Below are 13,614 nucleotides of genomic sequence, written 5' to 3'. Positions count from 1 at the left end.
AAAAGCAGCATATTCATGAGGGAGCTAATGCAGGACATTAAAGCATCCCCGAGTCTAAATCATGGCTCTGTTTGAAGCTAAAGCAACGTCGAGTCGGAGATGAAAGCCTTTACAGGAAATATATCCCATACATGGCCTATGGAAATAAAAAATCCCTGAGTATGTTTTTCAAGAGTGAAAGCAGATGTAAAACTCCTGAAACCAGCTATGGCAAAAAGAGACATTAAGTGATTCTGAGACATCATATAAAGACACTTAAGTACCAAATAAACAAAAAACATACAAATAGAGAGCAGTTTATTTATTGTGGCACACCTGGTTGAGAAAATGATAGACTCCTTGCCAACAGAGCGAGTCAGGGGAAAAGGGTGAATGTTTCAATAATGGTTGAAACTGGACAATGCCACAAAACTAATGGGAACATCTCTTCACAATTTGTGGGATTCTTCAAAGATGTATATACAAATCCAGGTTTGATAGAGAACTTAAGTTTTAATATTCTTCCTAATATTCTTCCTATTCCAGAAGTAAGTGACTCAGATTGCAACAGGCTAGACAAGGACATCTGTCTGTTTGTGGTAATAAATAAATGTATCAAAAACTTCCATAAACGTAAAGCACTGAGCATGGCTCATTCATCTGGTAATTTATAGAGAGTGGCCACTTTTCAATCTAGCCCTCTTTTGCAGAAAGTGTTCAATGACTGCATAAAACAAGGATTAGTATAGCCCTAATTAAAATCCTCAAATATCACCTTGACACCGAAACTAACTTAGGACATCAGTATTCCAAGAACCTTTGGCCAATACCTTGAATTAATATTGACTCAAAAATTCTGATCAGGATTTTCTGCAGATGATTAGAAAAAGCAACTAATTGGTTGCAAACCGTATTTATAAAAGGTCACTTTTGCTCAGGAACCACACAATGGCAGTAGGGTACATGATCTAGTCACAACTGAACTACACCAACATCCAAATGAGGCTACTAGATTGCTGATCACTAAATGTGCAGTAAGCTTTAGTGATAAGGGGACAAACTGTGTCACACTAGCTGCTAAGACTTCACAGACTCCCTTTAGTGCAAAGCATAACACACGTTCCAGGATCTATGCCTGTGTTCAAATTCTTTAATAGAATCTACAGTTGTGTCCACCATGCACTCCTATTTCGAAAGTTTCAAAACATTCTGATTATGTTTAAATAGCAAAGGTTGCTTTTAATAAACTTAAAGCGCAGGGGAGATAACAGTCAACCCTGGCATATGGGTTGTTCTTTAATGGCAACCCATGCAGCTACGAGCAAGATAAGATAATTCTTTGGGGATTTATCTGGTGATTCGTGGGGATGGATCAACTGTAAGCTCTGTAATTATTGTTGTTATTAAGAACCACTCATGTCACTTGATTTATTGACCTGTTGTGGTACTCAATGTAGCCAGGGTATTAAACCATTATATCATGACATTGTCCTATGCCTAACGCAAGCGCGTTCGCGTGACGTGCCCGTTCGGCTACATGTGCAATAATACTCTTCCCGATCACTGCAATCAGCAGATGTCAACAACTAAGTATTGCTGAAAAGTAGAACAAGGTGTAAAAGAAGAAATACTAGGTGATTCTTGGTAATTGCCACATGGGTTTGGAACAACCTGGCACTGAGCTACTCAACTCCACTGCCCTCATGCAAATCAGAGTTTAATTTAAACAAATCTATTTTAAGACGAGAACGGAAATATTGGTACTAAGATGAACAGGTAATATACTGTTTAAAGTAAATATACAATGGATAATGGTGGCTCTTCGAAGTGGTTTGCCAAGCTATACGAATAAATAACCATATACAATGCTTTAAGACATCTTGATTCGGTCTTATTTTTAATGCTAGCTTTTAAAGGTATTTATGTGTCTTAACTACAGCGTGATGAAACTCCGTCTTCCTTAATGAGGGGCTTTTAAATGCCGTCTGTTAAGGAGTCGGCATACTTGACAGTATGGGCACGTGGACGGAAACGATGCTGACAGGTCCTTATATCTTGCCCTGACAGGTGTTTACTGTTGCTCATTGATTTTTGAGCCGCCAATTAATTGGTTTTATTTGGCCTTCTGCTAAGGATGGAGAGTGTTAAACAACCGCCTGGTGTGTGTTTCTCACACAGTGACTGTTACAGCTGACATTAAAAGGGTTCGAATTTATGAAGATCCGGTAAATGTATATTGCTAAGCTGGTTCCTGTGAGCTTTTCGGTCAGCACAAAGCAGAGATTTAGAGGCCTACCTTTGAATACAGTTCATATATAATAAAACTGTTTCCAATAAATCTTGTGACCTGGCAAAATCGATCCCGGCTCTCGAACGCAGACACAGATTCATGTATTGTACTGTTCAATGTCAGTGCTGGGTAATCCATTTACAGCTGCCATTTAAACCTCTTATTGCATGTCAGGTCAAATCTAACATTCGTGCGTGTTGCAGTTTTTCGTTGTTCAATTGAGCGCCATTCATGTTGCATTTCTGTTACTTCTGTCCACTCACCTAAACATGCCTCACAATATCCCTCAGAGTGACAAAGTAAATATCCCAGGTGGATGTCATTAACTCTGGTCGCACAGAATAATTTGGATCGACTAGTACCTTAAAGCATCCATGGAAAATGTTTCCACACCTCCCCTATGTGCACACAGAGCTCCGTCATTCCAACACCTAAAGCACGTGTTGGTGAGAGGCTCTACTGCTAAGAACATATTCAATGAGCAAAACAATGGAGGTCATTACGACCTTGGAGGTAGCCATGCCGATTTGCGGCATGGCTACCCCCATTCCGGGTACCAGGTCCGGGTTCCTGGAATGGGGAAATACCGGGCGTTTCTGACCTTGGAGAGCCCGGTATTTCCCCATTCCAGGAACCCATCCCTATTCCCATTCGAGCCCCGTTAATAACTGGCTCGTTGTTAGCATGCTAGACTGCTCGCGGGACCCGCTAAGGACGCCTGGTAAAACCAGGCGTCCTTAGCGGGTCCCGTCAGCGGAACTCGTAATGAGGCGATAGGGGTTAACGGGGCTGGCAGCTCTACCGGCCCATTAAACCCCTACCACCAGGGTTGGAATGACCTCCAATGTCTTTTACAACACATATATGACATGCCTAGTAAAGTAAAAGGCATATATATGTATTGGAGCATATGTCATAATCTCAGAGTGAACTAAGTCAGCCACTGATACTGTGAATGAAAACAAGGGCCCAAGTGAATCATAACAATCCAACTTTATTAAGTTCAGGCGGCCAGTTTGCCTCAAAATCCTAACCAGGCCATAAACACGTTAAATTACTCATTCCGTACAACTGGGGCAAGGGTAAAAACAGATAATTTGCTGCTTTGTAATCTGTCATGTATTCAGCATATCTTTAGGTTTTTGCATACACATGTAAACTGTCATCAGTACGTCTGTGTAATTCAAGGTGGGCTTCATATATAATGGAATTTGGGATGGATCGGATAAAATGAGAGGTCTCACATCCAACAGAAATCTGAATTTCAATTTTTGAGAAAGTGGTTCATATCCTGGATCTATCTCACAGTTGGTGGCTTAAGAGAGCGAAGGTCAGAGGTGGCTGCAGACAGTTCATGCCGCATCAGCACTGAGATGGATGTGTATTTCCTTCAGAATAATAACAATGATGGTGGGACTGCTGACATTCCTTGGCCCAATTCCTTCTGGAAAATAACTCTATGATAAACACTTTCAATGTAGGCAGATGTTTTATAACCTTTCATCACACATAGAAAGTCAATCATAAAAGATGCTATGCTTGTGATCAACATTGTTATCATTTATGACCTTGAAAACATGTTGATAATGTTAGGCATAGAGTCCTTCTACACCTTGACCCCACAGATGGAAGTCTTCAGGATCATCAAACAGGTCATCCGTAAAGAAAAGGTCAAGTGAAAGGACCAACTAAATGTAACCTCTGGTTCGAACGAATGGTGCTGACTGATTTTTATTTTCAATTTGATTATGCATTTTTTAAAACAAATTGGAGCTACAGCAATAGGGATACCATGATATCTAATTCAGCAAACCTGTATGTTGAAGCCTTTCAGGAGGCACACATTTTCACTGGCAGCAAGATCTGTATGGGAATCATTTTGAAACTACTAATATATATAGACATAATTATTGTCATCTGGAATGGTTCCTGAGAAAGAGCTGAGAAGTTTCACAATTGGATTAGCAATGTGAGAAATTGGCTAATTTTATAAACTATTGACAACACTCTCGATCCACCAATTTCCACATATTAAAGTGATTAAAACATCAGGTACATATTAGTTCAGACAAATATCTCCATTCAGAAACAGGTACAACAAATCATTACAGAAGTTTGGTGTCTACCAAAAATCCTTGGCCATTTCACATGTAACCAAAGCGAAGTGATCCAGTGCAACAAATCTACCAAGGCAGACTTCCAACTCCACCAAGGGTGTAATGTTACCAAATGGCAAGAGATGAACACAAAAGGGATTGTCAAATTGCAAAACAGGTGTGGTGGTGCCTTGCACCTATTGACCCTATGGTATGATTTTTTTTTTTTTTTAAACTTTGGTTTTATTGGCATTATCTTAATTTTACAAACCGGGCTGAATAACCCATAAGGCACACAAAGCGATTGACTGTCCCGTTCAACCCTTAACCCCCCCTTCCCTCCGCCCCCCTCCCCAACAATACCCCCCCCCAATCCTGATATAACTTCAAACGTGAGAGACAATGAGCGGCCTTGTCCTCTACTGTACTCAGGAGACGATGTGGTAGGTGACCATTTTTGCCGGCTGAGGTCGACGTTGCCGTTCCCCCGGTCGTGGGCATTCAAAGCGGACCCTGCTGGACTCGGGCGCCCCCCCCCTCGGTGCGGGCCAGTGCCTCAAGTCAGTGGGCGTCCCATCCCCAAGATTGTTGCACCCCGTACCAATTAGCCAAGAAGGGCCCTGAGTCATTGTTCACCATGGCTGTGAGTTTGTCCATCAAGAACATATTCTTTACTTTCTTCAGCCATTCCTCCTTGGAGGGGGGTTCCGGGCTCTTCCACTTCTGTGCCAGGGCCACCCTCCCCGCCCGCAGCATTGTTTCCATCATCCTTGGATATCTATATATTTCCATGTCTTCCGGGGGTACGCCCAACAGCATCGACAAAGGGTCCTGGGGGAGACGCTCATCCGACACCTCCGCAATCCAGGCCCGTACTCTTCCCCAGAAGAACTGAACTTTCGGACAAAGCCACCACATGTGCTTCCTGGATCCCCTCTGGCCACATCCCCTCAGGCACATTGCAGTAACACCTGGGAACATTTTAGACAGTTTCACTGGGTCCCTATACCACCCCTGCAATATCTTGAAGTTATGATCCATATCTGCGGTGAACAAGTTCCCATGGAAAGCGATTTTGAAAATTCTTCACCAGGTGTCTTCTGAGATGACCTCCCCCACCAAATCGTCCCAGAATGAGCAGAAGCCCCTTCTCCCGGGGAGGTTGAAAGTGTTCAAGATTGTATACATGTTCGATACCGCGCCCTTTCTCGAGGTCGCTGTATCTAAGAACTTTTCAAAGGGAGTCAGCTGCCTCCTCAAATTTTGGCCCCATGATTGGTCACACAGTATGCCCTTGAGACGGAGGTATTCAAAAATGGTTAGGGACCCATGGCCGAGTGCCTCCCTCAGGTCCTCGTATGAGAGGAACTCTCCCTCCCTGAACATCTGCCCAGCCCATTCCATCCCCAAGTCAGACCAGATCTGGGAATTTCGAAACCCCCTCCTGCCCAGGTCAAGGGGGAGTCCCCAAAGGGAGGACATCGGGGACGGCCATGAAGTAAGGTAGGCTGTCTGTGGACCCTCCCTCCAAATTTCCCAAAGAACTCCCAGGGTCGGGTGACCTCTTAACTTTCCTGGGATAGATTTGCGTGGGGCCCACAGGAGGTCCCTGACCTTCAGGGGGTGGGCATCCATGTCCGCTAAGTAAGTCCACTATGTCCCCATCCCTTCTTTCATGTGTTCCAAGAGGACCCTCAACTGTGCAGCTCGAAAGTATAGGCGGAAATCAGGGAGCCCAAACCCCCCTCCTCCCTCGGCAATGTCAGGGTCACTCTCCCGGTCCTCGGGGTTTTCCCCTGCCATATGAATTCTTGGACTGCATTTTGTAGGACCCTGAAGGTCTGCTCTGGGATGATGGTGGGGAGAGCTGTGAACAGGTACAGAAGCCTCGGTAAGACATTCATCTTGACCGCTGTCATCCGGCCGTACCAGGACAGGATCATCTTGTCCCATCTCCTCAAATCTGACCTGATCCCTGCAATTATAGGGAGGCTAGTTTAGATAGATCCCTAGTTAGCAGGACTCCCAGGTATCGGATGAAGGTCTTTCCCACTGTGATTCCCTCGAACCTGTCCAGGGGGTCCAGCTCAGGGTCTCGTACTTTCATCGGGAGCAGGACTGATTTGGTTGTGTTGATTCTCAATCCGGAGAAGCGGCCAAATGTGGACACCAGGGACAAAAAGGGGGGGAGCGAGGCGGCCGGGTCCACCACATAGGCAAGGATGTCGTCCGCAAACAGGGATAGCTTAAATTCCACATCGCCTCTGCTAATCCCCCTGATGCCTGCATGCGCTCTGATCGCTATAGCTAACGGTTCTATCGTGAGGACGTATATCAAAGGGGAGAGGGGACAACCCTGCCTGGTCCCTTGTGAGAGTGCGAAGGATTCGGACAACCTCCCGTTCACCTGGACCCTCGCTGTGGGGGCTCTATAGAGTGCCGATACCCAGCTCCTAATGTGCGACCCGAAGCCCATTTTCTGGAGAAGGAGTTCCATGTATCTCCACTCCACCCTGTCGAAAGCTTTTTCGGAATCTAGGGAGAGGACACATGCGTCCACGTCAGATTCCTGCGCGAAGTGGAAAAGATCTATTGTTTTACGGATATTGTCCGACCCCTGTCTCCCTCTTATGAAGCCCACCTGATCCCCATGAACCAACCTCGGCATTATCCCCTCCATCCGCCTCCCCACCACCTTGGCCAAGATCTTGACATCCGTGTTCAATAATGATATTGGGCGGTATGAGGAGCACTCTGCGGGATCTTTACCCTCCTTGGGCAGTACTGCTATAATGGCTCCCATCATGGAGTCGGGGAGAATACCTCCTTCGAGAACAGAATTGAAGACCTTCGCCAGATGCGGGGCCAAGCTGGAGCGGAACCTCTTGTAAAAGTACACTGTAAAACCATCCTCCCCCGGGGAGGTTCCCACCTTCATCCCGCTAATCACTTTGTCTATCTCATCCTCGGTGACCCGACCCTCTAACCCCTCCGACATCTCTTTTGTTAAGGCCGGTACTTGAATAGATTCCAGGAAGCCCTCTATCTGGGCATCGCCCTCGTCATATTCTGAGGTATATAGTTTCTCATAGTAGTGGCGGAAAGCCTCCCCTATGTGGGGAGAATCATAGCCTATCGTCCCCTGGGCGTCCTTCACCGAGTTGACCATTCTGCTACGTTGGACTTCCCTCAGTTTCCAGGCTAGGATACTATCTGCCTTATCCCCTTTGTCGTAATATTTTTGTTTCACCATCTGGAGGCTCCTCTCTGTTTTGTGCAGGAGGAGGTCTTTTAGTTGGAATCTGTAGTCCTCCAGGGCAGTGACCTGGTCACGCTCGAGCGGCCGTTCCGGAGGGCCACCAGGGTGGAGCTGGGCTATCTTATCCCTTAGGGTCTTTTCCCGGGCCTCCCTTTCCCTTTTCTTCTGGGCTCCTATTTTAATGAGCACGCCTCGTAGGGTCGCCTTGAAGGCGTCCCACCGTGTGTGTATGCCGACTTCTCCATTATCATTCAAATCAAAGAACTCTGTTATGGCATCTAGCACTTCCTGTGCAATGACCTCGTCTTTGAGAAGGGAGTCATTGCATTTCCAGCGGCCTCTGCGCTCCGCATGCCAGCCCTCAGCTATAGCGATGCGGGCCATGTCATGGTCCGTCCAAGGGATCGAGTCAACACTGTAGCCCGAGACGTGGGGGCGAAGCGTCTCGTCCACCAGAATATAATCAATTCTGGAGAATGAGGTGTGAATGGCCGAGTAGTACGTGAACGAGGGGACGTCAGACCTGGGGGACGGAATCGTGTCTACCAGACCCAGCTTGGTGTTGACCCTCCGGAAGCTGCGTGCCGTGGCATCGTCCGCAGGTCTAACGTTTGGAGGGCCAAGCCGCTTCCTATCTAAGAACGGATCTAGGACCATGTTAAAATCTCCCCCTACCACTATTTTACCATGAACAAAGAGTTTAAGCCTATCCCTTACTTCCTCCCAGAACTGGGCTTGGCCTTCATTTGGACCATATACAACTGCGAGGGTTAAGGGGGCTCCCTGTAGTGAGCCCCTTACCATTAGGTAACGGCTCTCGGGGTCCTTCAGGGTTGCTTCCTGCTCAAAGCCTACGCTCCTTGCTAGCAAAATAGCCACTCCCCTCTTCTTAGACCTGTGAGATGCGCAAAAAATCTCACCTATTCCTCCTCCCCTCATCTTGGGTTCCTTCCCCCGGGCCCAGTGAGTCTCCTGTAAGAAAAGCAGGTCTAGTTTAGCTCTTCTAAACTCCCTGAAAACCAGGGATCTCTTTGTGGGGGTATTCAGACCTCGCACATTCAAGGTGCCCACCCGCAGGGCCGGCAAGCCATCAGCCATTATCTATGCAACTCTCCCGGCTGGCCAACAAAATCATGTCAAATATCCTGTCTCGCTTCATTTGTCTCACTTCTGGATTGCTTGGATTCTCCCATCCTGCCTCCCCAGGGGCCCTAAAACTGACCCCAAACATCCCCTCCTCCCCCCTCCCTGAAGAAACTACCCCTGCCAACTTGAAAGAACCCCCCAACCCCCCTACCCGACGTCCAGCCAGTGAGTTCCGCCATCGCTGGCATGTGGCCGGACCACCAGTCTGACCTCCCTTGGCCAGGCCCACAGAACAATGCTCATCTCCTTGAGCGCCCCCCTTTTCCCCCCCGGCCTCGCCCCGTCAGTTGCCCACTGTATACTTGCTCTCCTTCCTGGGCGGGAGGCGGAGTGTTCAATTTTTTGTATTTTCGTGAGGCTGTCTTCCTTCTCCTAGGTCCCGACTGACCTGGACCATCCCTGGCCAGTGCTTCCAGGCCGATCGGGCTTCTTCGGGGGGTTGGGTCCACCACGTAGTCGCGTATGGCTCCTCTAATATCCTCTTCTGTGACCAACGTAGTGCGTTGGCCCATGTATTCAAAGGACAGGGAGAAAGGATACCCCCACCTGTAATGCACCCCCTTCTCCTTGAGTAGCTGCGTCAGGGGACAGCACACTCTGCGCGTCGCCAAGGTGTAGGCGGAGAGGTCCTGAAAAATAGTGATCTGGGCATTGTTGTAAGTGATCACCCCTGCCTTTCTCGCTTCTTCCAAAACCTTAGTCTTTTCCGTATAGTAGTGGAATCGGGTTAGGACAGATCGGGGGTTCCCCGCCCTGCCCCCTGCTCTGTGCACCCTGTCGAACGTGGGTTCCGTGGTCATCTCCTCCCCGAAAAGAAGGGTAAAAATGTCTTTCACAACTCGAGTTAGGTCTCTCTCTGTCTCCCCCTCCGTTTCCGGAATCCTAAAAAATCTTAAGTTATTCCTCCTTTCCCCGTTTTCAAAGTCATCGAACTGTCTGGCCTTCTCCTCGTCCCCTTTCTCCAAGGCCGAGAGCCTTATGTCAAATTGGACTTCCTGTGCCATTGACGAGGACTGGTTGGTTTCTACCCGTAGGAGCCTCTCCTCCACTTTGTCCACTCTCTGGTCCATTTTTTCGAACTTCTGGGCGATGTCTGATCGCATTTCCCTAATTTCCTGAAGGATGGAGGCAAAGCCCCTCTCCATCGCCGTCGAGAATTCCGTCATGTTCCCCGGGTGGGTCTAGTCACTGGAGCCCGTGTAGCTGTTGTTGCGATCCCCCGTCTCCCTGTACCTAAACGCTTGTAGAGACTCTAGCCAGTTCATGCGATCCTCCTCTGTGCCCCCCTCGGGGTCCGCCACAGGCCAAGAGCTTCCTCGTCTTGGAGCGGTCCCGTGGGGAGGGGGGGGCAGCCGACGTCGTGTTCCAACCTCTGTTTGCTGTCAGAGTTCTCCACCCGGGGGGGAGTCAGGCGGGCACACGCCCCGGGGATGTTACCGGGGGCCACCACCTGGTTAAGCAGGAGCGGGCTAAAGCTGGCTTGTTATCTGTGCCTCCGGGCTCACTGGGTTCCTCGTTGGGTGGGTGGGTGCAATCCCCTGTGCTTGCGCTGCGCTCGGCAGCCAGTCCGGGGCCCTAGTGGGCCTGTGTTGCTGGGGGGGGTGTGCCGCGACCGCACCCGGGCGGCGCATGCTGCGTGGTTAGCCACGGCAGCTGCTGTTCCCAGGTGTGCTCCCCTTTCCTGCGGCTGTTTCCTGGGGGTGTAAGGGAGCAACGTTGCCGTTCCCGGGCCCAGACCCCGGGGGCAGGGAGCAAGAGCTGGGGGCCCGGCTCCCCCCTCGGGGGGTATTGCTCGAGGTGGGTCCATCGGGGAGAACTGGTGGCGGCGGGAGGGGCTGTTCCCACCCGTCAGGTGTTTCGCCTCTTCTTTGTGGCGTCCGCCGGGGTCTGATCGGGGAGGGCCCGACCAGCGAGCCGCCTCGCTGCCGCGGCCCCCCTACCTCCTCCGTCTAGCGTTGGCGGCCAACTCCATTCGCTGGCCCCGTCTGGCTCGGCGGGGCGCTGCAATCCGGCAGGCAGCCCGGCTCACCAGCTGAGCTCCGCCCATCCGCAGGCCTCTCCCCGTCCTCGGCCGCTCGGCCGCGGCTCCGATGCGGCCCGAACTCCGGTTCCCGGGGGGCAGCGAGATCCGCTCCTTCGTGCCGGCATCTCTCGGGGGGGGTCACCGGTCGATGGCCACTCAGCTATTCCGCCTGGAGGGTCCGGGGGGGCTCAATCCCACTAAAAGGCCCAGTCCTGGCGGGAGCTTGGCACTAGGCAGCCATTGCCTCTGCGCCCGCTGGTGGTCCCTCATGGTATGATTTTTATTGAAAAAAACAACAGGAAGATCAGAGTTAGACTAATATCACAACTGTGTCCAGAATCATGTTAGAACAACCCCCATGTTCAAACATTGCATACATATGGAACACACAGAGGAAGAAATAAGGTGTCCTGCATTTCGCGTACTAAATATATTCAAAATAGAGATGAAACAAGTGCTTCATAAATGAGGAATGATGTCTGATATCACTATATATTAGCCTTATTTCAGGACTGATGTGGACAGAGAATGGCAGAGAATAATACATAAATATGGACACCATTTTCAGCAGTATCTTTCATGATTACCCTTTGAGCTCGTTAGTCACTACCATATATAACAAAATACTGGAAACAAAATAAGTTACTGTAAGTTCATTTGAGGGAAGAGAGATTTTCGAGTAATCAGTGGTAATCATACAGTATCATTAACTTCATAGAGCCCATTTTTAAAATAATAATGTCCTGTAGCTTTTAAAAACAAACTTGTAAAAAAGTGTACATTTCTTTAATACTTGTACATCTTTGGCGGGCGGCACACTTCCAGCACTCAACAACAGTAAGAACAGTTAATCTATAGATTTGGCATTATTGGCACATATTGGTAGAATACCCTTATCCAATAAACTTAATTTCCCATACTGCATTGTATCCTAGCATCGCAGCAAAATACACTTCATTTAAGAAATAAAGGAAGGACTACGGCATGTCCACCATTTGATTGCAAAGACGTCCTTCACCTTCGCGGTGGAATTTTGTTTCCAAGAACACAGTTCCCTGTATTTAGAACAAAAAACTGTTAGCAGCAAAACCATATCTTTGATAATTATTTTGTACCTCATATAATGCAATGACAGCAAACTGGAGCGGGAGCATATATGCTTTGGGATTTAGAGGACTTAAATGACATTGCAATCTGCTTCAATTTAATGGAAATGTTTTCGGAAGGAGATACTGACATTTTATCCAGTTAATTAATTCAGAAGATTATGAGTGGTTTTCCAAATGTTTTCAAGCAGTGGAATTCACATTACGAAACAGGAGCACAGGAAAGCAGAAGTATATATGTGTTTCATCTCCCTGTTGAAGCCCCTCTGTGGGATTTAGTTTCTATTCAGGAGGTTCCAGGTAGGTCTAATAAAACGGTAGTGGCGTGTGAAACCTATGAACATACCAGCTGAGGAAGCTTTATGTTCTCTGCATATACAATATGAAAAATAATGGAATCAAACAAGGCGAATTTAAATGCCCTGAATGAAGGGTACATTCATGATCTCACAGACAAAGCTAAAATGGCAGCAAAGAGAAGAGCTGCCCTATATACAAAACATCAAACAGAAATCTGCATGACTCTAAATAATAAGGCAGTGCCAGGCGTGGCAAAACACATGTTGCCAGTAATTGTGAAGTACAATCAGAACCCTCATTGTCGTTTTGCTATTTTGGAATGCATATAGATAGTTTTCACCATGCAGTTTATATTGTTTGTTTCACAGACACCCATCAACGGTACCATTGCAAAATGTAATGTAAACCAAGTATGTTTAAGAATTCCCATTCAAAGGGCATTATTCATAGATTTTTTGCGCACTGAACGGTGACTACGCACTGTTCATAGCGCAAAACTCCTTTACTCGATTCATGGATCTGACTTTGCGTGCTCTTCCGAGACCTTGCAGGGACTTTGTGCAGGCCCGTTATGTCTTTGCATGCCGTGTTGTGCTTTGCGCGAGCCTCCACGCAAAGTGTGGGAACGGCCTACGCAAGCAAATAAATAGAGCAGAACATGCATATTCCCCATTACCCATGCAGAATGAGGAAGAACAAGGAATTACGTGGGTGTGCTGAGGCACGGGCTACGCAAAGGAATCGAACACCCAGCAATGCACAAACCGAAGCGTATTCATGGATCTGAATGCACAACATCAGGTCAGGGAAAGATGCTTGCAAAGCTTGCAATCTCACCACCACATGATAGGAGGCGTATAGTCCCAATTGCATAGTAATCAATGCACAAAGGTAAGGTAAAGTCAGGGATTTAGAGGTGTTGTCACACAGTTCAGGTGCCGATTGAAGTTAGGGGTGCTCGTATGCAGATTAGTGGGTTCAGCCATCATTTACGGGGGTTCGCACGCAGATTTACTGGGGGGCGACTTGAGTTACGACACATGAAATGCATTTTATCAGGGTGCAGTTAAGAGTTACGGGGGACCATATGCTGTGTCACAGGGATGCTGCCTTGATTGCAGGGGGATGGGCCACCGTATTCATGGGGTGCATGATGGTGGGGATGCGGACTGCACAAAGGTTGGTATATGTGACTGGATCTACTTGGCATGGGGGCATGTCGTGGATGTTCCAGGCGCAACTAGATGTTCTTTGCGCATCAGGTTATTTTGCCCTTCAAATTCTATGAATACGCGGAGTACGCAAAGAAAACTAGAAAAGTTGTTTTTGGCTTGAGGGGCTTTGCAGGATTTTTGCACACATTCTATGAATTGGGCTCTAAGTGTTCTAATTTGAGGGGATTACATGCATCAATG

General features: G+C 47.9%; 1 protein-coding gene across 2 annotated transcripts in view; it reads left to right on the top strand.

Moving 5' to 3' along the window:
* Positions 1-13,614, top strand: part of SEMA5A (semaphorin 5A) — a 2,281,219-nt gene that overhangs the window by 1,099,972 nt on the left and 1,167,633 nt on the right. The gene's annotated exons all lie outside the window — the stretch shown is intronic.

The sequence above is a fragment of the Ambystoma mexicanum genome, chromosome 5p (genome assembly GCF_040938575.1).
Source record: "Ambystoma mexicanum isolate Mex_15411 chromosome 5p, UKY_AmexF1_1, whole genome shotgun sequence".
NCBI classification, from domain to species: Eukaryota; Metazoa; Chordata; class Amphibia; order Caudata; family Ambystomatidae; genus Ambystoma; species Ambystoma mexicanum.
The sequence above is the reverse complement of the archived record's forward strand: the minus strand, read 5'-3'. Positions and strand labels throughout refer to the sequence as shown.